Source organism: Bubalus kerabau, chromosome 20 (assembly GCF_029407905.1).
Source record: "Bubalus kerabau isolate K-KA32 ecotype Philippines breed swamp buffalo chromosome 20, PCC_UOA_SB_1v2, whole genome shotgun sequence".
NCBI classification, from domain to species: Eukaryota; Metazoa; Chordata; class Mammalia; order Artiodactyla; family Bovidae; genus Bubalus; species Bubalus kerabau.
The window spans coordinates 56,942,524-56,965,110 of NC_073643.1; the positions used below are offsets into that span (position 1 = coordinate 56,942,524).

Genomic DNA, 22,587 nt, shown 5'->3' on the forward strand with positions numbered 1-22,587 from the left:
CCGCATTACTATTATTACCACTCTTTGCAACCCCAGGCTCCTCTGTCCAAGGGGACTCTCCAGGCAAGCATACTGGAGTGGGTGGCCATTCCCTTCTCCAGGGGATCTTCCCAACCCAAGGATCAAACCCGGGTCTCCTGCATTGCAGGCGGATTCTTTACCATCTGAGCCACCAGGGAAGCCCTATCATTTCACACTTTTCTTTAAACTTGGGAACAAGGAAGGCAGCAGAACACACACATGCACACATTTTGTTGATAAAATTAAATAATTTTACTTTACGATGAAAGAAACCCTTCCCTTAGAGATGTTGCCAGCTTTGAATCAGTTTCACAAACACTTACGGTGCACCTGTTGTGTGCAGACTCTGTGCTGGGCGCTGGGGAGACAGAAAGAATAAGGTACGATCCGTGCGTTTGAACCTAAGCCTGGTGGGGAAAGCAGATCCAGACTCAGGCAGTCTCCGTGTAATAAGATCCGTGTATGGTCTCCGTGTTCCCAGGGTTACGTGTGTGCAGAAGCTGCAGAGGGGGTGGAGGGGCGGGGCGCTCATCTCAGCCCAAGGACGTGCCAGCAGGGTTTTCAAAGATGAGCAGGTCTTAACTCAGCAGAGTAAGGTGAGAAGAGCTTTCAGGAGAAGATACAGCCTGAGCAGAGCAACATAGCATCCAAAATAGTGTGATGTGTGCAAGAAACTGTAAAGAATTAGGCTTGCCAGAACGTAAAGTAAAGCTTAAGGGCAGGAGGTGGTAGAAGGTGGACCCCCCTAAAGAAAGAAGCAGGGTCATCAGGGATCGCCTCCTTCCCTGTCTTGGTCTAATCTGGAATGTTTTATTTTAATCAGTTTATTTTTTTTGTTTGGCTGCATGGCATATGGAATCTTAGTTCCCTGACCAGGAATTGAACCTGCGCCCTCTGCTTTGGAAGTTTGGATTCTTAATCACCAGACCACCACAAGTCCCTACTTGTTCTCTTGAGAAAGGGAAGTGTTGTGTTGGTTGCTCACTTGTGTCCAACTCTTTACAACCCCATGGACTATAGACCCCCAGGCCCCTCTCTCCATGGAATTCTCCAGGCAAGAATACTAGAATGAGTTGACATTCCCTTCTCCAGGGAATCTTCCCAATCCGGGGAATGAACTCGGGTCTTCCTCATTGCAGGCAGATTCTTTACTGGCTGAGCCACCAGGGAAGCCCCCTGAGAAGGGGAAAATGACTGCAGAGTCTCCCCCATTTCCAGAGACCTTGAAAATCAGGCTCAGTGGTCTTGACTTCTGCTGTGGACACTAGGGAGCCATAGAAGAGTTCTTAGGAGTGACAAGTTAAACATTGCCTGTTGCAAGACTGCTCTGCCAGCAGGGAGGAGGTGGCAGGAAGTGTCTGAACACATGAGCACAGAGGCTGACATGGGCGCCCGAGTGAGAAAGACAAAGCCTGGGTCCAGCCAGTGGCCTTCTTTGGTCAACTGCATTCGGCCTTAGAGGGTCTGTCCTTTTTCCTAAGCAGGCAATGGTTCAAAGGATCCTGAGTTCATAACCTAACTAGTCTGCTGGCGACTCAAGCAGCAGCTGAGTTTGAAACAGCAGCTCAAAACTGGCTGGGAAGAGAATTTGGAACTCTCTGTGGGCCATATGTGACCAATGAAATCATCTGTTTAGATCTGGATGGCTTTGGAGCTGCCAGCTGGAATCCCAGCCACTAATGGGAACCCCACCTTATTCTGCCATTGGCCCCTGGAGTGAGTGCAGTGACTGTTCAGGGACTCGTGACCAGGCGCCATCTGGGGACGGGGAACAAGAAGAGGAGCGGAACCTCAGATATCCTTAGGCTTCTTTTGGTGAATCTTCTGGGAACAAACAGAAGAGCGGTGATTCCCAAAAGTCACTTTTTGGAACCCTAGATATAAGGAAGGTCCATAGCGGAAGAAGTTTGGAAATGCAGTACATCACACCCCTTCTTAGGGATTCAGAATTCTCAGGAAAGGGTGGAGATGTTGGGTCAGACAGAACTTGACTTAGAATCCCAGCCATACTTTAATGTGTGATCTTGGGCAGTGAACTTCACTTCTTGTCTTGATTAAGTCTCCCTGTGGGCAAAACAGGGCAGTGCTGATGACCTGAAGTTTTATAAGGGTTCATGAGACAACTATGAAAGAAAAGTTATGACCAACCTAGACAGCATATTAAAAAGCAGAGACATTACTTTGCTAATAAAGGCCCATATAGTCAAAGCTATGGTTTTTTTCACTAGTCAGGTATGGATATGAGAGTTGGACCATAAACAAGGCTGAATGCTGAAGGACTGATGCTTTTGAACTATGGTGTTGGAGAAGGCTCTTCAGAGTCTCTTGGACTGCAAGGAGATCCAACCAATCGTAAAGGGAATCAACCCTGAATATTCATTGGAAAGACTGATGCTGAAGCTGAAATTCCAATACTTTGGCCACCTGATGCAAAGAGCTGACTCATTGGAAAAGACCCTGATGCTGGTAAACATTGAGGACAGGAGAAGGGGGCAGCTGAGGATGAGATGGTTGGACATGAGTTTGAGCAGACTCTGGGAGAGAGTGGAGGAGGCTGGTATTCTGGGGTCTATGAGGTCACAAAGAGTTGGATACAGCTTAGTGACTGAACAACAACAATGAGATAGCATACAACATGTGGTTTGTACTTTAGGAAGCACCAAATAAAAGATAGCTATAAAGTTATTATTATATTTTTAATATTAATGAATCATTATAGTTATACAAATCTATTTTAAATATGTAAATTAGTATCTTGTTTTACCTTTAAAGGCCCTGACAAGTCCTGCAGTAATGTCTGCATGACTCTGCTTACTCAGTGTTTCTGAAATATATGATCTTGGAGTCTTCTTTTTCACTTAACATATAGTTTTTTCCTAAGGAAGTCGTGCTCTGTGGGACTCTGGGAAATACTGATTTTTGTGTGTTTGGAATTGTCTGGGGAAGCCAGTGTCTCTGAACCAGGATCCAGTCTAAACATGGATCCTTCCAGATGTAAAGAGCTGTTTTCCATCCTCAGCTTCTCCTCTGTCTCCTCTTCCCCCGAGATTGTCACTCAGGAAGAAAGGCATGGGCTCGCCATGCCGGGATTGTAGGGCTTAGAAATAGGGGAAGAGACTTGACAGTCCAGCCCAGGCCTTGGAAAACTCCTGCTCATTCTTCAGTATCCCATTTCGATGTTAACCTTTCTCAGAAGCCTTCCTGCCTTGCCCAGGTAGACTTAGCCATTCCCATGTGACAAGGCCAGTGGCCTCTAACACACACCTCACACTCACCACGGATCACATCAGAACTGCAGTTATCTGTTACATGACTGTCCCTCCCAGCCATACTGCGGACTTCTTCAGGGTGGGCCGCGTGTGTGTCGTTTCAGAGGTCTCACATAGCATTTGATCAAAACTGTATTTCATCCATCACCTTGCAGGGAGTCCTAACGACTCCGCCAGTGTCTGGAGGACTGAAGAGATGGCTCTGGGTCTTCTGAGGCTGGAAGGGGCCCTCTCAGCTCTAACAACTGTTCTGGTTCCCTTTGCCTTGGGGTCAAGACCCTCCTGGGGTCCCTAAGAGCAGAAGTCCCAGGGGGCTGAGGAAGGCAGGAGATGAATGCTGGCATTCCTGCTGTGGAAGGGTGGAGAGAACCACAGAGGAATGGTGATGAGACAGGCAGCTCCCAGCGTCCACTCCGGAGTTCATGCACCGAGACCTGTCAGGGGGATGGCTTGTTGAGAGCTGGGTGAGCATCCTCTGGATGCTTACTTAACCTTGGAAGGAGACAGCTCTGCAGGCCAGGGTGGGCCAGTGCAGAGGGGCTGTTCTGGAGGCTTGAGACCAGAGCTGAAAGCTGAGAGGCTGATCCTGCTGGCCCCCACAGCCGGGGGACTCAGCACAGGGCATGCCAGGGCCCCAGCAGTGGTGGGGAACACAGGGCAGGTGAGCTGGACACCAGTGGGGAGACTCGGGGAGCTGTTGGGCAATAGTCTGCTCCCCCATCATCACCCATGGCAACATATGGTAGAGGGTGAGGCCTGACTCAGGGGGATCTTAGTTATCATGGTTAGTTATCATGTTAGTTATGATGGTTAGTCATGTTAGTTATCACGGTTAGTTATCTTAGTTATCATGGATCCAGCAGGGGGTCTTAATGGTTCATGTGGATCAGTGTCTGGAGATCCAGGATGCTGAGGCAGACTGGATGCATAGGGAGTGGGGGCTGCTAATGCCCTATCCATCTCAGGGTCCCATCTGGGGAGGATTCCTTGGAGAGATAATAATAACAGCATTGACGATGATGATAGCAACTTCTCTTAGCACTCAGCACTTAATTGGCGTCTTTCTGTAGTCAACCTCAGAAGTCAACCTCTGGGATTCCCTAGTAGCTCAAAAAGTAAAGAGTCTGCCTGCAATGCAGGAGACCCAGGTTCAAACCCTGGGTCAGGAAGATTCCCCTGGAGAAGGAAATGGCAGTGTTCTTGCCTGGAAAATCCCGTGGACGGAGGAGCCTGGCAGGCTACAGTCCACGGGGTCACAAAGAGTCAGACGCAACTGAGTGACTTCACTTGTAGTCAAGCTCGTATAGCCCCACTATAACCCTCTATCAACTTCCCTGATGGCTCGGATGGTAAAGAGTCTGCCTGCAATGCGGGGGACCTGGGTTTGATCCCTGGGAAGGAAGATCCCCTGCAGAAGGGAATGACTACCCACTCCAGTATTCTTGCCTGGAAAATCCCATGGACAGAGGATCTGTATAGCCTGGGGGCTACAGTCCATGGGTCTCAAAGAGTCAGACACTACTGAGCGACTAACATTTTATAACCCTCTGAGGTGGGTATTTTATCCCCATTTTGCAGATGAGGATGCTAAGAATTAGAAAGAGTGTATGTATTCCCCCAGTTCATAGTTAGTAAGCAACAGCTCTGAGTTTTACATTTCGGTCTTTCTGGCTCCCAAGCCCTGTCTCTGGCCTTTAGGCTGTACTGTCTGTCATCCCAAGGAATATAGGATAGATTGCCAGTTGTCTAAATCCTGTCAGTGGTTCTGAATCCTTCAATGCACCCTTTATAACAAATAGTTTGTGATGCCCTCTTTATAATCCTGAAAGACAGTTCATGCCTAGATCATACAGTTTATCTACAAATACTAAAAACGGTAATAACAATAATATGCCAATCAGATGGTAAAGGAGAAATAAGAGGAAAGCCATTTGTAATGAAGTAGGAATATATATTTCACTAGATAAATGCTTGGGCATGCCCACACTTGAAGATTTTCTGAAGCAGTTGATGCCTGTAGTCATGTCTAAAATTGAGTAAATACAGAGTTACCAGGGCAGACAGGTATAGGTGTGTTGAATGGGCAACTCAAACATTGATGATTCAACTGCTGAAAAACCTCCAAACAGAATCCTGTATCACTTTCCCTCAGCTTATATCATCAGCGCAATCATAGACAATTTAGAGTAGATTAAAGCTGTGCAGTGAGTTTTTGTGTTTATAGGAAATAGATTGGGAGGGTTGGATTTAGATGATTATAAACAGGTTTTGGGGGCTTCCCCTGTGGCTCAGCTCTTAAAGAATCCGCCTGCAATGCGGGAAACCTGGGTTCAATCCCTGGGTTGGGAAGATCCCCTGGAGAAGGGAAAGGTTACCCACTCCAGTATTCTGGCCTGGAAAATTCCATGGACTGTATAGTCCATGGGGTCGCAAAGAGTCGGACATGGCTGAGCAAATTTCACACAAACGGGTTTCTTCCAGCACACATTTGGAACATGGCAGGACAGAAGACAAGGGCCGCTCCCCACTGATGCCAATTGTGCCCTCCAAATCAATGTGATAACTCAGAATGGCCTCTCTGTTTCCAGAAGGCAGTGGTGGTTGTTGCTGTTCAGTTGCTCAGCCATGTCCAACTCTTTGTGACCCCATGGACTGCAGCACGCCAGGCTTCCCTGTCCTTCACTATCTCCCAGAGTTTGCCCAAATTCATGTCCATTGAGTTGGTGAGGCCATCCAACCATCTCATCCTCTGCTTCCCTCTTCTCTTCCTGCCTTCAATCTTTCCCAGCATCAAGATCTTTTCCAGTGAGTCAGCTGTTCACATCAGGGGGCCAAAGTATTGGAACTTCAGCTTCAGCTTCAATCCTTCCAATGAATCTTCAGGGCTGATTTCCTTTAGGATTGACTGGTTTGATTTCCTTGCTGCCAATGGACTCTCAAGAGTCTTCTCCAACACCGCAATTCGAAAGCATCAATTCTTTGGTGCTCAGCCTTCTTTATGGTTCGACTCTCACATCTATATGTGACTACTGGAAAAACCATAGCTTGGACTACATACACCTTTGTTGGCAAAGTGATGGTTCTGCTTTCTAATACACTGTCCAGGTTTATCATAGGTTTCCTCCCAAGGAGCAAGCATCTTTTTCCAAGGAGCTACCAGAAGATGGTACCTCTCCCCCATCACCACTCCCCCACTAAAAGCTACCCTCATAGGTTATCACGGTGGAGCAGGGTGGGCTCTGAAGCTTAGAGAGGCACACGGGCACTCACAGTTCCCACCCTTCCCACACACAGTGAATTTCAGGCCTGCTGTCCACAGTTCTATGCTACCTCCTGCTTGACCTGATGAAGAGTGGCCAGTGTCTCAGGTTGGCCTAGGGACTGGGCAGGCTGTAGCCATGTAAGAAAATGGGGGAAAAAAAGTTAACGAACACTGAATGTTTACTCTGAGTTGGGCACAAGGTCATTCACACAGGACTGACTCCGAAGGGATTTATTTCTACCATACTTTAAAAAGTTGTAATTTGGGGGACTAAGGAAATGGGAGTCTCAAGATAGACAGGATTGTACAGTGTTCAGAGCACAACTGAAACTCAAGCACAACCCCGATCCTACTCTTCATCAGTCAAGGAAATTTGAAGGCATTTCTCTCACGCTTTCAAGTCAACTCCTACTCATCCCTCAAAACCCAACTCCAGCCTCACCCTTTGTGTAAGTTATTCCTAAGTCCGCCAGTGCGAGGGAGTATACCCTCCTCTGGGCTCCCATCCGTAACTCTCACCATGACGGTTACCACCCTGTGTTGTGGTTCCTACTCTGTCTGTCTCCCCTACTTCATGATGCACTCCTTGAGTGTAGAGACCTTCTCTGATTCATTTTTAAGACCACCCCCGGCACCTTCCCTTCACCCCCAACGCCAAACACAGCGTCAGCCGGCTGCATCACAGGCAGGAACAAGTGGAGACCGAAGGAATGTTTGAATCAACTCACTTTGCCTGCTAAGCGATTCTCAAAGCAGATCCTTTGTGCTGGGTGACTAAGTGGAACAGGTCACAGTCACCTGGGATTTAGTAGCAGTTGACGGCCTCTCTTTAAACACTGCAGCTTCTCCATTAGCACCGATAGAGACAGGAGTCAGCATGTCCCTGCCTCTGCCAGCCTCCCTCTGAAGAGGTTTATCCAAAACACTTCCCTCCGTGGGGGTTTCTTTCAAGCACATCCGTGTCCTGCAGTCATGTCTGTTAGCTAACCACCCCCTAACCAGACCTGTCAGCAGCAGAGAAGAGGTGCTTGGATTGCATTTAACTCCAGGCCACAGAGGGAGGGGCTGCTGCTTGCCAGCCCCCGTCACCACTGCACAGCCCCCAGCGCCTACCTCAGGCCTGCTTTTTCCTCTTCTGTCTTCCCTGGGATCTAGGAAGTGACCACCATCCTCCTCTTCCTCTGTCTCTGCTTGTCATCCTAACCCCTCTGGGCCACGCACTAGGAACTTCCCCAGCCCAGGCTATGAACACATCCTTCTGGAAGAGGGTGAAGAGGTCATGGGCTTTGGGGGAAGACCCAGGGACAAACCCCAGATGCCTTATTTCCTAGTTAGGTGCCTGAGGCAGGGGGTGTTGGTACTCCACCCGGAGCCCTTGGATCCTTTGCAGTGTCTGGGAAACCCGCCTCCAATCGGCTGTGCTTTTGCCTCCAAAGGCTTGCACCCGTGACCCTCCTCTGGAGGCTGCTGTTGGGCTGTGAGCCATTTGTCCACAAATGCAGAAACCTAGACACGCCTGGGGATGTCCACCTCCCACCCGCATCCCTGAGGCCCTTGACCAAAGGCTCTTGGGTGTGCAGGGGCCGAGTCTCTCTCTCGCTTGCCTCACCAGGGCCAAGCCTGGGGATGATTCTATACTACAGGGAGGGCAGGACTCTGCCTGTGATGCCTGCCTTCTCTGCTCAGTCTGCTCCTGCCCCCTCTCCACCTTCTCCTTGGAGTACTTCCTTCATACATCTCCCATCTCTGGGTCTGCTTCTGCAGAGCATGAATCAGGACAGTGACTTGGGCAGGTCACTGCGCATTTCGGAGCCTCGGTTTTCTCATCTGTGACTTGGGGTTAGTCATGTATATTTCTTAGACTTGTTGGCACTATTAGATAAAATAGTATATAAGGTGCCTGGTGTGGGACAAGTAGTGAACCCACAGGTCCTGTTACTGATCCCTCTTTTCAGAAAGTCAGCCTGGGTCGCTGGCCTGGGAATGGGAGGCCTGAGTCTTGTTCTAAAGTTAACTGATTATCCTTTAGTAAGTCTCTTTGTCTCTCTAGGCCTCAGACTTTTTCTTAGTTTTTTGACAGCTTTATTAAGATGCAATGTACATAGTATGTAGTCCACTTATTTAAAATGCACAATTCAGGGGTTTCCAATATGTTCACAGAGATATACTACCCTTCACAACAATCTAATTGTAGAACATTTTCATCACCCCAAAAAGAAACCCCTACCCATTCAGTCACTCTCCTTTTCCTTCCACCCCTCCTCAAACCCATGGCAACCACTAATCCACTTTCTGTGTCTGTAGATCTCCCTGCTCTGGACATTGCATGGAAGTGCAGTCATATAATGTGTGGTCTTTGTTGGTCGCTCTCTTTGACTCAGTATAATATTTGTGAGGTTCGTCCACGTTGTGTTGCGTGTCAGCCCTACATTGCTTTTCTTGGCTGAATAATAGCCAGTTGTATGGATGTGCCACACTTTGTCCATCCATCTGTTGATGGACGTTGATGTTTCCATTTCTGGGCTATTGTTTATAGTGCTGCTGTGAACAGATTTTTGTATGGAAAAAGGGTTTTATTGGTCTCAGGCATATATGTATATATTTAGGACTATTATACAGTGTTGTACAGTAACTGTATCTTTAGCTTTTTGAGGGATTGCCTGTTTTCCAAAGAGGCTGCACCATTTTACCATCTCATCAGCGTGTTTGAAGGTTTCCATTTTTCCGTATCTTTAACAGCACCTGTTATTGTGTGTTTCATTGTCTCCATCCTGGTGTGGGTAAAGTGATGTCTCACTGTGGTTTTATGTGCTTTTCCCTGATAGCTAATGATGTTCAGCATTTTTTCATAGGTTCTATGGAGAAATGCCTGTTCAGGGTCTTTGCTCATTTTATAGTCGGGTTATGTGTATCATTACTGTTGGTTTGTGTGAATTCTTTCTATTTTCTGGATATTAGTGCCTTACCAGTTAGCTGAGGCCTCAGTTCTCTTGTTTGTGACTTGCTTTGTTTCTCAGATTAAAAACAATATATGTAAGGTACCTGAGACACCCTGGGTAGCTGTTGTTGTCCAGTCACTAAATCGAGCCGGACTCTCTGCGACCCCATGAATTGCAGCGCTCCAGGCTTCCATGTCTTCCGTGGTTAGCTGTTTGCTCAAAGTAGCTGTTAGCTGTTGTCATTAATAGAACATTCTTTTAATTCCCAGCATCAGAGAAACCTCCAGACATCATCTGATCTGATCTTCTGCTCCATCTACCCATTTCACAGATGAAGTGACTCAGGCTGGAGGGAGGAAGTTACTTCCTGCTGTTGGCTTCAGAAATGGCTTAAAGCAGATCTGGGATGGAGCCCAGATCTTGTGGGCAGGTCACCTCCTCTCCTTGAACCTCAGTGATTTCATCTGCAAAATGGAGACGATGGAGGGATGCAGCTAGCTGGCACTGAGCATCTCACATGTACAAGCACTGTCTGAGAAGTGTCATCTTGCTCAGTCCTCCCATCGCCACCAAGCCCTACATGTCCCTACCTGCCCATTTCACAGATGTGGAAACTGAGGCTCAGAGAAGTAAAGCCCCTTAACCCGAGGGCTCGTGTCTACAAAGTGACAGCACCAGATTCAGTCCCAGGAGCGTCCAACTCCAAGGCCCCTCCTAGCTTTTGCTGTGCCTCCTGGGAACCTCTTTTCCCTTTTTCTTCCTTTTCTGATATTCATTGTGGTTATATCGTACACTCTTGAATGACCGTAGAGGAATCCTGAGGGAAAAGAAAATCCTTTGATCACTTCTTAGATCTCCTGATCCGATACTTTCAAATGCAGTCCAGGCTCAGCTGAGAACCACCTTCTTAGAGTGATGGCCTGGGGAGGCCCGAAGTTTAACCATCTCAAAGGCCACCCCCAGCATAGATTGTGCTGAGTTTGGGGGCAAAGATCCCTTGGGCAAATCTGCCTCCTCAGTGGGGGTGGAGGTGGGGTCCTTGCGGCAGGGGCTGTATCTCTTTCACTGCTGTGTCCCCAGTGCCCAGCACAGGAAACCATCAGAGCTGGTTCTCAGTCAGCACTTGGTGAATTATAGCAGTTGATCATTGGAAAAGACTCTGATGCTGGGAAAGACTGAAGGCAAAAGGAGAAGAGGCAGAGGATGAAATGGTTAGAGAGCATCACCAACTCAATGGACATGAATCCGAGCAAACTCCAGGAGACAGTGAAGGACAGAGGAGTCTGGTGTGCTGCAGTCCATTGAGTCACAAAGAGTCGGACACCATTTAGCAACTGAACAACAACGGTTGGTCAGAGAAGATGCCTTGAGCTTAAGTCTTAACTGTAGATAGCCTCTGACTTTCCAACTGGCACGTTAATATAATGAAAACAAATAGTTATATAAATGTTACTATATCTGATGGGTAGTCTTCTAAGTCCTTTATATATATTAACTCAGTTAATCCTCACACAGCCCACAAGATAGATATTGTGCTTGTCCCCATATTACAGATGAAGAAGCTGAAACACAGAGCGGTTAAGTCACTTGTCTGAATGGCGCAACTCAGAAGCAGTAGAAGCAGAATCTGAACACACGTGCTCTGTCCGCTTGCTCTTTACCGCTGCATGTCTCGCTCCCTTGCTTAAGGACTGCCAGTGAAGCCCAGCTTGCACCTGTCCCTCCTTCCCTCCCTCCTGTGTGTCTTGAAAGGAGACCCCCTTTCTCCCAGGCAGGCACAGAAGTTCCCAGAGCTCACAGCCTCTCCCACGGTGCCGGGCGCTGTCAGTGGGAGGGCAGGAAGCGCTTCCCTCACGGCCCCAGATAATGATTTCCGAGCGCGAGGCAGAGCACCAGCCTCATTGTGACAGGCTAACTGGGTGTGAGCTTTGTCCCTGGGGCTTCTGGCTTTATTTTCCCATTGCATTTAGAGTTTTTCTTAAGATGAACCATATTCATAAAAGGAAGGAAAACAAAAAGCTGTCAGTAACTGCCCATTGGATGGCAGGTCCCAAACAGAACATCCCCAGATTAAAAAATTAGGCTGTGAAAACATTCAAGTGCTGGTAGGGCTGCAGTTTGGCTTCAGACAGTCTGACGCAAGGCCTCGCAGAGGGTATTTCTAACAAGCTTCCCTGGAAATTCTTAAGTCTACCAGAGAGGACGGAAGCCTGGAGCATAACACCGGAGCCCACCTTGCAGGGCTCCTCGTGGGCCCCAGGTCCCGTGCCAAGCAAGATGGGGCCCTCCCTGGGGCTATGCTACGCCCTTTACAACTCAGCAGTTCTGAGGTCAGAGCCAATTCCACCCTCTGTTCTTCAGATGACCTGGCCTAGTGAGTCCTGTGTCCTTGATGTCTGGGCAGACAGACCTTTAGACTGACTCACTGGTTGTTAGAATGCTGCACAACTGGTAAGTCTCTGCCGTGGGCAGTGTCCTCCGTCACCTTGGCTCTCACTGTGGCACCTTTGCAGGCATCAGACGATCGCATCCTTGAGACATAAGTGTCATTATCCTCATTACCACTTTGGTGACGGGAAGCTGAGGCATCACGAGGGGAGCTGACTTACCCCAGGGCACACCACTTCTCTCTTGAGAAAGCTGGAATCCAGTTTGGAGACTGTGGAGACCAGTCAGTGCCTCTGAATGAGGGAGTGGGGAGGGAAAGGCTGTGTGTTATGCTTCTTTATCTCCCTGCTTTGGAGGATCAGGATCTGGGGCCTCTCTGACCCCTCACCTCCACCGCAGAGTTAGGAGACCCCAGTTATGGGGTCTCTCCCAGTTATGGGAGAGAAAGGAGCGCAGGCGAGGAGACCTGGTTTGGGCTTTACCTGCACCACTAGGGTGCTTTGGTTTGATGTGATAGAGTATGAAAGTGGCTCCAGAATAAACAGGCAGACAGATACACAGAACAGAGGAGAGTCCAGAAATAGACTCAAATACATATGGGGATTTGGTATATATTATAAGGTGACTTTGAAAATCCCTAGAGAAAAGATGTTCAGTTGCTGAGTTGTGTTTGACTCTTAAAGACCCTATGTTCTGCAGGACACCAGGCTTCCCTGTCCTTCAGTATCTCCTGGAGTTTGCTCAAACTCATGTCCACTGAGTTGGTGATGCTATCTAACCATCTCATCCTCTGTTCCCCCACTTCTCCTGCCCTTAATCTTTCCCACCATCAGGGTCTTTTCCAATAAGTCAGCTCTTCACATCAGGTGGCCAAAGTATTGGAGCTTCAGCTTCAGCATCAATCCTTCCAATGAATATTCAGAGTTGACTTCCTTTAGGATTGACTGGTATGATCTTCTTGCTGTCTAAGGGACTCTCAAGAGTCTTCTCCAGGACTGCAGTTCTAAAGCATCAATTCTTCAACACTCAGCCTTCTTTCTGGTCCAACTCTCATATCCAAACATGACTACTGGAAAAACCATTGCTTGGACTATATGGACCTTTGTTGGCAAAGTGATGTCTCTGCTTTTTAATGCACTGTCTAGGGTGGTTATAGCTTTTTTTCCCAAGGAGCAAGTGTCTTTTAATTTCATGACTGTAGTCACCATCTGCAGTGATTTTGGAGCCCAAGAAAATAAAATCTGTTAGTTTTTCCACTTTTCCCCCATCTATTGCCATGAAGTGATGGGATTGGATGCCATGATCTTAGTTATTTGAATGTTGAGTTTTAAGCCAGCCTTTCACTCTCCTTTTTCACCCTCATCAAGAGGCTCTTTAGTTCCTCTTTGCTTTCTGTCAGTAGAGGAGTATAATCTGCAGGTCTGAGAAGACTGTTGATATTTCTCCCGGCAATCTTGATTCCAGTTTGTGAGTCATCCAGCCCAGAATTTCGTATGATGTACTCAGCATAGTAGTTAAATAAGCAAGATGACGAAACATAGCCTTGATACACTCCTTTCCCAATTTTGAACCAGTTCCTTGTTTCATGTCTGGTTGGTTCTGACTGTTCCTTCTTGACCTGCATACAGGTTTCACAGGAGACAGGTAAGGTGGTCTTTATTCCCATCTCTTTAAGCATTTTCCACAGTTTGTTGTTAGCTACACAATCAAAGGTTTTCACATAGTCAGTGAAGCAGAAGTAGATGATTTTCTGGAATTCCCTTGCTTTCTGCATGATCCAACAGATGTTGGTAATTTGATCTCTGGTTCCTCTGCCTTTTTTTTTTTTTTAAGTCGCTCAGTCGTGTCTGACCCTCAGCGACCCCATGGACTGCAGCCTACCAGGTTCCTCCGTCCATGGGATTCTCCAGGCAAGAGTACTGGAGTGGGGTGCCATTGCCTTCTCCACTCTGCTTTTTTTATATCTAGCATGTACATCTGAAAGTTCTCGGTTCATATACTGCTGAAGCCTAGCTTGAAGGATTTTCAGTGTTACCTTGCTAGCATGTGAAATGAGTGCAATTGTACTGTAGTTTAAACATTCTTTGGCATTTCTCTTCTTTGGAATTGGAATGAAACCTGACCTTCTCCAGTCCTGTGGCCACTGCTGAGTTTTCCAAATTTGCTGGCATATTGAGTGCAGCACTTTCACAGCATCACCTTCCAGGATTTGAAATAGCTCAACTGGAATTCCATCACCTCCACTAGCTTTGTGTGTAGTGATGCTTCCTAAGGCCCACTTTAGTTCACACTCCAGGATGTCTGGCTCTAGGTGATTGACAACACCATCATGGTTATCTGGGTCATTAAGGCCTCTTCTGAAAACCAGTTTACCTTCTTGCATTTCTTTTTCTTTAGGATGATTTTGGTCACTTCCTCCTGTACAATGTTACGAACCTCCATCCTTAGTTCTTCAGGCTCTCCCTCTACCAGATCTATTCCCTTGAATTTATTTATCACTTCCACTGTATAATCATAAGAGGTTTGATTTAGGTCATACCTGAATGGCTTAGTGGTTTTCTCTACTTTCTTCAAGTTAAGCCTGAATTTTGCAATAAAGAATTTATGATCTGAGCCACAGTCAGCTCCCAGTTTTGTTTTTTCTGACTATATAGAGCCTCTCCATCTTTGGTGCGAAGAGTATAATCGGTCTGATTTCGGTATTGGCATTTGGTGGTGTCCGTGTGTAGATTCGTGTCCTGTGCTATTGAAAGAGGATGTTTGCCATGACCAGTGTGTTCTCTTGACAAAACTCTTTTAGCCTTTGCCCTGCTTCAGTTTGTACTCCAAGGCCAAACTTGCCTATTACTCCAGGTATCTCTTGACTCTACTTTTGCATTCCAGTACCCTATGATGAAAGGACATCTTTTTTTTTTTTTTTGGTGTTAGTTCTAGAAGGTCTTGTAGGTCTTCATAGAACCAGTCAGCTTCAGCTTCTTCAGCATTAGTGGTTGGGACATTGATTAGGATTAGTGTGATACTGAACGGTTTACCTTGGAAATGAACCGAGGTCATTCTGTCATTGTTGAGATTGCACCCAAGTACTGCATTTCAGACTCTTCTGTTGATTATGAGGGCTACTCCATTTCTTCTAAGGAATTCTTGCCCACAGTAGTAGATAGAATGGTCATCTGAATTAAATTTGTCTATTCCCGTCTATTTTAGTCCACTGATTCCTAAAACATCATTGTTCACTCTTGCCATTTCCTGCTTGACCATGTCCAATTTACTTTGATTTATCGACCTAACATTCAAAATTCCTATATTGTTCTTTACAGCATCGGGCTTTGCTGTCGCCACCAGACACATCCACAACTGAGCGTCATTTCCACTTTGGTCCAGCTCCCTTTCTGGAGCTATTTCTCCATTCTTCCCCAGTAGCATATTGGATACTTACCATTCTGGAGGGTTCATCTTCCAGTGTCATATCTTTTTGCCTTTTTCTTACTGTTCATGGGATTCTCGAGACAAGAATATTGGAGTTGTTTGCAGTTCCCTTCTCTGGTGGACTACATTTTGTCAGAACTCTCCACCACGACCTGTCCATCCTGGGTGGCCTTGCATGGCATGGCTCATAGCTTCATGAAGTTACGCAAGCCCATTAGCCACAACAGGGCTGTAATACATGTGATCATTTTGGTTAGCTCTCTGTGATTGTGATTTTGTTCTGGAGGCTTTTGAATAGTAGTTCTTCTTCTTCTGTCTGCCCTCTGATGGATGAGGTTAAGAGTCTTGTGCAAGCTTCCTGATGGGAGGGACTGGCTGTGGGGAACACTGGGTTTGCTCTGGTAGGCAGAGCCATGTTCAGTAAATCTTTAATTGTCTGCTGATGGGTGGGGCTCTGCTCCTTCCCTATTAGTTGTTGGCCTGAGGCCACCTGGTCCTGGCGTCTACAGGCTCTCAGTTCAGTTCAGTTCAGTTCAGTCGCTCAGTCCGACTCTGCGACCCCATGAATTGCACACACCAGGCCTCCCTGTCCATCACCATCTCCTGGAGTTCACTCAAACTCACGTCCATCGAGTCGGTGATGCCATCCAGCCATCTCATCTTCTGTCATCCCCTTTTCCTCCTGCCCCCAATCCCTCCCAGCATCAGAATCTTTTCCAATGAGTCAACTCTTCGCATGAGGTAGCCAAAGTACTGGAGTTTCAGCTTTAGCATCATTCCTTCCAAAGAAATCCCAGGGCTGATCTCCTTTAGGATGGACTGGTTGGATCTCCTTGCAGTCCAAGGGATTCTCAAGAGTCTTCTCCAACACCACAGTTCAAAAGCATCAATTCTTCGGTGCTCAGCTTTCTTCACAGTCCAACTCTCACATCCATACATGACCACTGGAAAAACCATAGCCTTGACTAGACGGACCTTTGTTGGCAAAGTAATGTCTCTGCTTTTCAGTATGCTATCTAGGTTGGTCATAACTTTTCTTCCAAGGAGTAAGCGTCTTTTAATTTCATGGCTGCAGTCACCATCTGCAGTGATTTTGGAGCCCAAAAAATAAAGTCTGATACTGTTTCCCCATCCATTTCCCATGAAGTGATGGGACCAGATGCCATGATCTTCGTTTTCTGAATGTTGAGCTTTAAGCCAACTTTTTCACTCTCCTCTTTCACTTTCATCAAGAGGCTTTTTAGTTCCTCTTCACTTTCTGCCGGAGAAGGCAATGGCACCCCACTCCAGTACTCTTGCCTGGAAAATCCCATGGATGGAGGAGCCTGGTAGGCTGCAGTCCATGGAGTCGCTAAGAGTCAGACACGACTGAGTGACTTCACTTTGACTTTTCATTTTCATGCATTGGAGAATGAAATGGCAACCCACTCCAGTATTCTTGCCTGGAGAATCCCAGGGATGGGGGAGCCCGGTGGACTGCCGTCTGTGGGGTTGCACAGAGTCGGACACGACTGAAGCGACTTGGCAGCAGCAGCAGCACTTTCTGCCATAAGGGTGGTGTCATCTGCATATCTGAGGTTATTGATATTTCTCCCGGCAATCTTGATTCCAGCTTGTGCTTCTTCTAGCCCAGCGTTTCTCATGATGTACTCTGCATAGAAGTTAAATAAGCAGGGTGACAATATACAGCCTTGACGTACTCCTTTTCCTATTTGGAACCAGTCTGTTGTTCCAAGTCCAGTTCTAGCTGTTCCTTCCTGACCTGCATATAGGTTTCTCAAGAGGCAGGTCAGGTGCCGGTGTCCAGCCCCGGTGGATCCAGGGAATTCGAAGCGGGGACGGCGTCGGCGAAAATCAGGAAACAACTGCTTAATTAAATGTTTATTAAGGATATAAAGAGTGGTGAAATAAGGATAGCTCAGCGAAGAAATTCAGTGAAGAAAAGAGGCTGAATAAAATTCCAAAGCAGGGAATTTACGTCACCTACGAAGGCCGCAGGCGTCCTCCCGTTCTCCTGTAGAAGAGGAGACACTAAGGCCTCCCCGGTCAGATCTTAGAAGCCCAGGCAAAATTAGTAGGCTTGACGAGCTTCCCTGCCTTAGAGGAAAAGTTCAGCTAGAAGGTGAAAGAAAGAACGACATGGGGAGACCAAATTTCGGTGAACAAAAAAAAAAAGGGCATACTTTATTTTCCAAAGTAGTTTTATACCTTAAGTTGTGCATAGAGGATAATGGGGGAAGGGGTAGACTCATGCAAAGACAGCAGTTCCTGATCCTTATCGAAGCCAGGCTTTCAAACTTATCATATGCAAAAGTTTAGGTGATTTACATCATCTTCTGGCCAGGAGGCCTGTTAACATTTTAAGAAGCTTATTTTTCTCTAAAGGTGATTATTCTAAAGTCAGGCGCCAGCCTCCAAAAAGCATTGGACAAAGCTGCATTCCTATAGGGCAAAGGTGAGGTGGGCTCAATCAAGAAAAGAATTAACTCAAGGGTCCAAGGTTACAAACACTGAGGCTACTACTTAAATTTCTATACACCCGTTATATCAATCAATACACCACCAAGGACACAGTAGGTAAGGGATATGGAGACTTAGCAGCAAACATTGGCCCAACAAGTGAAAAACCCTTCACCAATACAATTTCTAATCAATCTTTTAACTACTCAAAGGAATCTGTGTTTAGATAGTTTAGAACATCTCCTGCCTCTCACAGTTGGGAGGCTCTGAACAATCACATGTTGCCGGAAAAAACCTATTCAGGCAGGCTAGAGGACTTCCAAAGGAGTTTGTAGGTTGAAACACTGTCACACCCAGGAATTATTAACTGGAGCTGTAAGCTAACTCTTTTTTCAGAGAGAGGTAGTGGGGGACAGCCCCCTGTAAAGTCAGAGGTGTAGGTGAAAGCACAAAGCAGAAAGTAGGCAGACTCTGGTTTTGGGGATAGATGCTTGAGAATTTCCAGGGAGACTCCTGAGGCTCGATCCCGCCTTTGCGTATGCCAAGCCTCCTTCCTCAAGACCTTTGCCAGGGGCGGAGCTCGCTCCCCGCAGTCAGGTGGTCTGGTATTCCCATCTCTTTCAGAATTTTCCACAGTTTATTGTGATCCACACAGTCAAAGGCTTTGGTGTAGTCAATAAAGCAGAAATAGGTGTTTTTCTGGAACTTTCTTGCTTTTTCGATGATCCAACAGATGTTGGCAGTTTGATCTCTGGTTCCTCTGCCTTTTCTAAAACCAGCTTGAACATCTGGAAGTTCACGGATCATGTATTGCTGAAGCCTGGCTTGGAGAATTTTGAGCATTACTTTACTAGTGTGTGAGATGAATGCAATTGTGCAGTTTTTTTGAGCATTCTTTGTCATTGCCTTTCTTTGGGATTGGAGTGAAAACTGACCTTTTCCAGTCCTGTGGCCACTGCTGAGTTTTGGTAGGGCTAATCAGCTCAGTTCAGTCACTCAGTCATGTTGGACTCTTTGCGACCCCATGGACCACAGCACGCCCAGCCTCCCTGCCCATCACCAACTCCCGGAGTTTACCCAAACTCATGTCCATTGAGTCGGTGATGCCATCCAGCCTAATAGTGACCTCCAAAAGGACTTATATCAAAGGTACCTCCCAGGATGGCTGCTGCCAGTGCTCCTGTCCCACAGCAGGCCGATGCTGACCCATGCCTCTGCAGGAGACCCTCAAACACTCACAGTCAGGTCTGGCTCAGTCTCCTGTGGGAGTCACTGCTCCTTTCCCAAGTGTCATGATGTGCACAAGTTTTGTTTGTACCCCCCAAGAGTCTCTGTTTCCCCCAGTCCTATGCAAGTTCTGTAAGCAAATCTTCATTGGCCTTCAAAGTCCAGTTCCCTTGAGATTCCCAGGTCTCTGGGGGTTCCCAGGGTCTCTGGCACTGTTATATAATTGAATTGGCTCCACTTGGTCAGGCCACTTGCCGCCCATCAGCACAGCTGCTGGGCTGGGGTAAAAAGATAAATTAGTCAATAAATGGTATTGGAACAATTGAAGAAACACCTGGAAAATATTCACTTGGACTGCAGCTTGCTCCTTTTACCAGAATTAATTCCAGATGATTCAGCATGTAATTTATTAAAGCCTAAATACAACTACTTGAAGAAATAAGAGATTTTGAAAATAATCCCAAGGTACAGAAGGTCTTCCTAGGTATAATGCATAATTTAAAATGTACCAAAATTTTTGATACATTCTAATACCTAAAATTTTTAAATGTCTTCATCACAATACGATTAGCAAAAAAAGACAAGTGAGTTATTTGGGAAAAATAATGACAAGCATAAATCCTAGGAAGCAGCTAATGTTCTTAATATATAGAGAGCCCCTACCAATCAATAATAATAATAATAAATCCAATCTCATAATGAAGAATGGTCAAAGAAAGTGAAAAGGAACTACAAATGGTGTTTAGCCCTGTGAAATGATGCTCAACTTCCCTTATTATAAGTGTAAACTAAACTACAATAAGGTACCATTATAACATATTAGATTGGCAAAAATTTTTAAGTTAGACAAGATACCCTGTTGTCAAGGTTGTGCAGAATCAGATACCCTCATAAATTGTGAATGTTGTACAAATACTTATAGCCTTCAGGGAGATTACTTTGGATCTTCAAAAAAATTTTTTTTAATGCACAAATCCTTTGGCCTGGCAATTTTGCTTCCAGAAATCCATCCTACAGATGAACTTGTGCATATGTGAACCAATGATCGTCTGAGGAGAGTCAGAAGTGACAGAAGCTTGGAAAGAGCGAAAGTGAAAATATTAGTTGCTTAGTCATGTCTAACTCTTTATGACCCCATGGACTGTAGCCAGAAGGCTCCTCTGTCCGTAGAATTCTCCAGGCAAGAATACTGGAGTAGGTAGCCATTCCCTTCTCTGGGGGATCTTCTCAACCCAGGGATCAAACCTGGGTCTCTTGCATTGCAGGCAGATTCTTTACCATTTGAACTGCCAGGGAAGCCCAACAGAAGCTTGGAAAGATCCGTAAACATCCACCTCTAGGGCACTGGCTAAATAAATGGTCATCTCTCCATATATGGCTTACTATGCATCTATGGGAAACAATGAAGCCAGCCTGTATAAACTGATAATAGAATGCTTTCCCAGAAGCAATTTTTTTAAAAGAAAGAAAGGAAAGGGTGGGTAAGAGACAACAAAAGAAAGAAAGGAAGGAAGGAGGAGGCCAAGAGCATGCAAGGAATTTGCCTGAGTGCACTTATCCTGGCCCTGCAAGGGCACCCAAGGAAGGAGTGACAGATGCTTCTGGGAATAAGTTCTGAGTGGCTGGTGGGACAGGGCTTGGTTTTTACTCTATTTTCTTTAGTATCATTTTTTTTCTAACCCTGTGCATAAATCTATTTATTGCATGTCCAAATAAATAATAAACCAAGCAACACAGAAACACTTGCCACATAAGATGGGCTTAATATAACCCTTCCCTTCCCCCTTACTGCACCTGAGTCTCCTCTTCTGCTAAAGTGGAACCCTGAGTCCCAGCACAGCTGCCTCTCTGGGCCATTGTGAAGATCAGCGCAGCCATCCAAAGGGAACCTGCTTGGAAGGTGTCCTGTGCTCGAGCAGCAGTAGTAATAGTAATGATGTTGTTATTTAAGGTTTCTCTGGGCGTCCCACAGACCCAGTCTGCTTCTCCTGATGACTGAAATTCTTCCTCTCTGTGCTTCCGTTTTGTTATCTGTCAAACGTGCCTGTCTCTCACGTGGGTGATTCCTAACCCTGGAGGTCTGGAAGGCTTCCTCCTCTTTCTGATGGGAACAGCCTATTTCTTCCCTCCTCCTCCCCCACCGTTTACGGGAGGCCCCTCAGGTCTATGCAGTTCCAGACCTTCCTTCTTCCCAAGCCTCAGAGGTGTGGAGTGGGGATGGAAGGGACCCAAAGACCTGCAATAGCCCGCCTTCAAGGTCATGACTGTGAGCCCTGCTTGCTCCCGATGACAAACTGTCTTTCTCTCTGCTGACTGCAGCGCCAGCAGATTGATTTAAGTAAATCAAAAGTGTTTCGTCTCCTGTGACATAAATAAGGACGTTTTTAAAAGGAATACAGAGGGAAACCTAAGAAACTAGAAAGACACAGTTGGAAAGAGAACTGAAAATATGTCTTTCACGTATTTTTTCTCTTAACCACAAAACATTATGCAACAGAATTACGAAACATTTGAAACACAGAAGCAAAAAAAAAAAAAAAGAATGTCTTCAGAGATCCCAACCCTTAAGCACAACTCCTGTAATAATTGGTCTTTTTCTGTGGTTGTTAACATGGAACATGGTACACACTTTTATAGCTGTTCTTTTTCGTTTAACATATGTCAGCAGTGAGTTCCCACAATGCTAATGTTTTCTTTCCTAGGCCCAAAGGAAACTATTCCATCAACTCCTTGTGCCTTTGTTAACTTAATATTTTCCTGTTGCTGGACATTTAGATTTCATCTCGTTTTTTACTATTATACAAATATATGACGCAAAGTTTTCCTGCATATAATATAGGAAATGGTTCTTTGAAAGAGCATTAGGACAACTCAGAAAATAAATACAAAAGGCCAGGAAACATTCTGGGGGAAAACAGCTCAAACTTCACTGGTAAAATTAGGATCACCATGAAATATCACTTAACTTCATCAAATAAACATTCAGTTTTTTAAAGTGATAGTATGCAATGTCATTAAGAATATAATGAAAGCATAAGTAATATAGCTTTTATGAAAAGTGATTAAGTATGTAAGGTATAGTTCAGGCCGAGGCAGAAAAAGGAAAGACGACCTCAACAGAAGTAGGTTACCTTTATTCAGGCAAGGAGGGGCGACAGTCGGCCTAAGGACCAGGCTGAGCGAGGAGAGGGATCAGGGAGGCTCCATATTTATAGGGAGGTTTGTGGAAGCTATAAGGGAAATGTTCATCAGGCGGGATGTTTTTGGTATTCTTTAGTTGAGATGGCATGGATAGGGGGTGATAAGTCTTCTGGGCAGGTGTAGGGGGTGGAAGGTTTCTGGACAGGGGATGATAAGTCCCAGATAGATGCAACTGGCCTGGAGCATCAGGGCGGGACTTAAAGTTCTGTTTTGTTTTCTCCAAAGTTAGATGATTCAGCAGGGGCCTTTGAGACTGTTGTTTTCTTTCCTAGGCTCAAAAGGCTCCTTCATTCTAGACCCTGAAATCATAAAAAAAAATGGGGAAAAGGGCGCCGTATCTCTCTGGCTACTTCCTGCTGGATAGGGGCGACGATTTTGGGTCTGGAATGAAGGA

At 46.1% G+C, this 22,587-nt stretch overlaps 1 protein-coding gene across 8 annotated transcripts in view; it reads left to right on the top strand.

Moving 5' to 3' along the window:
• The window catches only part of HRH1 (histamine receptor H1), a 187,520-nt gene that overhangs the window by 96,691 nt on the left and 68,242 nt on the right, over window positions 1-22,587 (top strand). Inside the window, exon 1 of one of the 8 annotated variants that reach the window (XM_055558450.1) lies at window positions 11,379-11,942. The exons of the other annotated variants lie outside the window; for them this stretch is intronic. The gene's annotated coding sequence lies outside the window, so the exon portion shown is untranslated. Of the gene's footprint in view, window positions 1-11,378; window positions 11,943-22,587 lie in introns of those variants that run through there. 8 annotated transcript variants of the gene reach the window in all.